This window comes from Apium graveolens, chromosome 2 (assembly GCF_009905375.1).
Source record: "Apium graveolens cultivar Ventura chromosome 2, ASM990537v1, whole genome shotgun sequence".
Lineage (NCBI taxonomy): Eukaryota > Viridiplantae > Streptophyta > Magnoliopsida > Apiales > Apiaceae > Apium > Apium graveolens.
This window is the reverse complement of record NC_133648.1, coordinates 43,352,702-43,356,422: the sequence shown is the minus strand read 5'-3', so window position 1 is coordinate 43,356,422 and position 3,721 is coordinate 43,352,702. Positions and strand designations below refer to the sequence as shown.

General features: G+C 41.1%; 1 non-coding gene across 1 annotated transcript; it reads right to left on the bottom strand.

Annotated features, from left to right (window-relative positions):
* Positions 1 to 3,364: 3,364 nt before the first annotated feature.
* LOC141709650 (small nucleolar RNA R71) lies at positions 3,365 to 3,471 on the bottom strand. Its single transcript, XR_012570215.1, has one exon. It is a non-coding gene; the product is annotated as a small nucleolar RNA R71 (small nucleolar RNA).
* Positions 3,472 to 3,721: the final 250 nt, after the last annotated feature.

The following is a 3,721-nucleotide window of genomic DNA, read 5'->3' as shown; positions in this document are numbered from 1 at the left end:
AGAAAATTCCCGATCCTCAGGGATAGGAGCCAAACCTCATATATAGGGGGGGCGATTGCCCTCGTGCTTCACTTCGCCCAGCACGTCCACTTCCTCCAACCTCGGGGTAAAGAGGCATCCCATAATGGGGGTTAATAGTAACAACAGTTGAATATTCATATCCGACAGGCCGAGAATTCACAGGTTTATGTACTTGTTGAACTTGAGGATTCGTACCTTGAATAGTTGGGGGAGTCGTCCCTTGTGGCTGAGGATGAGTTGCCCCTATCTGGGCCTCCCCTTGAGTAGATGCATAAGTTGAGTGGGGAGGAATCTCCACGGTTGACGAAATCACCTGGGTTGTCCCTGATGGTGTTCCTTCCTCCAGAGCTCTAACTGTTCTCCGTGTTTTCGCCATAGTTGTTGTTGTGTTGTCCCACATACGGCGCCAAATGTTATGGATTAAAAACTAATATATATAATTGTTGTATTTAGTACTAAGGAACGTGAGCTTCAAGGCTCGATTTGACTACTCTTGTGTTTCGTGACTCAATCTGCCTTAACAAGATGCCTACGTACCTTCCTGATAGCCAAGGATCAAGTCAAAAAACGTAGTTCTGATTTGTGGGTGAGGCCCCTTATATAGATAAGGGGGTCCTTGAATTGGACTTGGTATAGGAGACTTGGTGGGCTAGTCTCATAGTTAGAATGAACTTTGGAGTCCTAGATAGTAGGAAACTGGCTCCTTATCCTTTTAGGTCCCCTTGAGGCTAATCTGCAAGGATTTATATCCTTATCGGGACTTTTCTCAATGGCTTATTTTTCCCTTATTAATTAATTACGAAGTTAATTAATAATATACAGGGTTTTTGGGCCTTCTTTGTTCCATCTGGCTTGATCTGGTCTACCAGGCCTGATCAACATGTTAACCTTTCTGGTCTGAATATCATACATCTTCTTATTGGGCCTTGCAGCCCAAACTGTAATAATTAATTATGTAATCAGGATTTATTTATCCCTATCATATGAGAATGCTCATATATTGTTCATTATTATACATACTATTTCGGTGGGCTTGTTGCTCACCTTTGCTTTCTTCTTTCATCACACAACATCAGATAGACAAGATGAACAGGACCAAGCTCCCAATTCGCGAGCGGATAGGAAACGTTCCGCAGTTTCCTATAGGCGTTGATGTCGCTGTAGCTGAGGTAGGAACTACCAATAGGCTAGGCTTTCAACTTTTGACGTACCAGACTGATAAGTGGCATTTTATACCACTTAGAACGTCTTAAAATGGCTTAAATTGGTGTCTTGAAATCAAGTATTTTGTGTATTTGATGCGTTTTTCTAGTGTTTATGCATTTCAGGGTATTAGTTGCATTTCGGAGGAGGAATCATCAAGAATAAGCCTTGGCATGTGTTCACCATTGCGAGAGGAAAAGAACGGGCAGATTAGGGCGAAGAAAAGGAGCAAACCTGGAAATTTTCCAGTAGGGTCCTGCGCGCCCGCGCAGCAATGCTGAGCGGCCGCGCAGCAGCCTTGCGCGCCCGCGCAGAAATGCTGAGCGGCCGCGCAGGGTCGGGGAAAATAATATATTGTTTTAGACTTCTACTTCTGTTTGGCTTCCAACTTCTATATAATCTGAGTTTTATGGGACTATTATATAAGTAGATTTGAGACGTTTTTCACAAAGGATTAAGAGGGGATTATGTTTTAGATTGTGTTTTGCAAGAAGCGAAGGAGATAAGGAAGAAGACCGATTTAGCACACAGCAACGAAGAGGAAGCATATATTCTTGTGATTCTTGTTTCGTTGTAACGTTGGATGCTAGTTTTCTTGCTTTGACTTATTTACTCTTGTGACGTACTCTGTTTTAATATAATTAGTTTAGTTGTTATTTTCTTGTGTTCGTTTATCATGATTTCATATGAACCCATGATGGCGATAAGTTCTATTATGGGCTAATCGTGATCGTGGGGTCGCAACGGATTTATTATGGAATTCTTTAGTTAATTGTTTAATACTTTAGTGTATGATGATTGCATGATATCTAGTATTGGTTGTGCGTATTCGTCTTATGTGCGTCGCGAACATATAAGATAGGGTGTTAATCTCTTGTGAAGCGACAGTGGATCTTGAGATTTAGAACTTGCCATGCTAGCATAGGTTCATGTATGTTGTGCATGATTAGTGGGTAACTCTAACAGTTTTATTTGACCTATGTAATCAAAAGGAATAACTTGTGCTTAAATCGTTGTGTTGTCAATTTCTGTAGACATATAGGAACTCAACATAATTGATGACTATCCAATTTCTATCTTAATTGTGGATGTTTGGTAGAATGGTATTAGTACAATGAAAGTTGGCTTTTATCAGTTTTGTATTATTCGATTAATATCATCACTGTCACATGCTAAAGGTAATAACTATGGCTATAGAAGGAAGTAATAATGAAGTTGTGATCTCATGAGTGTTTTATTATTGATAAATTGCAGTGTTAGTTAAGTGGTTAATTAAGTAGTTAATTATAGTTAATATTTAATCAACAATTTTAAGTGTTATTATCTTAACATTGAGAAGTAATCATACATTGGTGAGTGAGTTAAATTAGACAATAACTTAGTCCGAGTCTCTGAGGGAACGAATTAGAAAGTATTCTATATTACTTGCGAACGCGTATACTTGCGTGAATATTAGTGCGTGATTTCGCCCTAACAAGTTTTTGGCGCCGCTGCCGGGGACTCGGCGCAGTTGTTTAGTTTATGTACTTACCATCATTGGTCATTAGGACTCAGTGATTAGGACGTAGTAGTTAATTACTCTTTTCGGTTGTGTTTCAGGTATTTTAGTGCGTTTATGCAAAGTCGTTCTCGTGCTCGCAAGAGGACCTTAGATACAGCTGAGGAGAAAGACGAAGTTCTTGATACACCGGAGAAGTTAGATTTTGAGGATTCGGATTCAGGAACTGAGCAGAAAGAACCAGTAAACATGGGAGATCATATTGTTCAAGCTGATCCAGCTCTTATGGATTTTTCTCGGCCTAAAATTGATGACATTCAGTCAAGCATCCTTCATCCGGCTATTCAAGCTAACACCTTTGAAATCAAGCCGGGCACTATTCAGATGGTGCAGAATTCTGTTTCTTTTGGAGGAGCGGCAACTGAAGACCCCAACATGCACATAAGGAATTTTGTCGAGATCTGCAGCACTTTTAAGTATAATGGCGTGACTGATGAGGCTATCAAGTTGAGGCTTTTCCCATTCTCACTGAGGGATAAGGCTAAAGACTGGTTACATTCTGAACCAGCTGGGTCAATCACTACGTGGCAAGATCTTGCGCAAAAGTTTCTGGTGAAGTTTTATCCAATGGCAAAGACTGCTGCTATGAGGAGTGCTCTTACTCAGTTTGCGCAGCAACCTACAGAATCTATGTGCGAGGCTTGGGAACATTACAAGGAAATGTTGAGAAAATGTCCACATCATGGAATGCCGGATTGGATGGTAATCACTGGTTTTTATAATGGTTTGGGGGCTCAATCTCGACCCATGCTCGATGCAGCAGCTGGAGGCGCCTTATGGGCTAAAAGCTATACTGAGGCGTACAATCTTATTGAGACGATGGCTGCTAATGAGCATCAAAACCCAACTCAGAGGATGACATCAGGCAAGGTAGCAGGTATTCTGGAAGTTGATGCAGCCACCGCTATTGCAGCCCAGCTCCAAGCGCTATCAATGAAG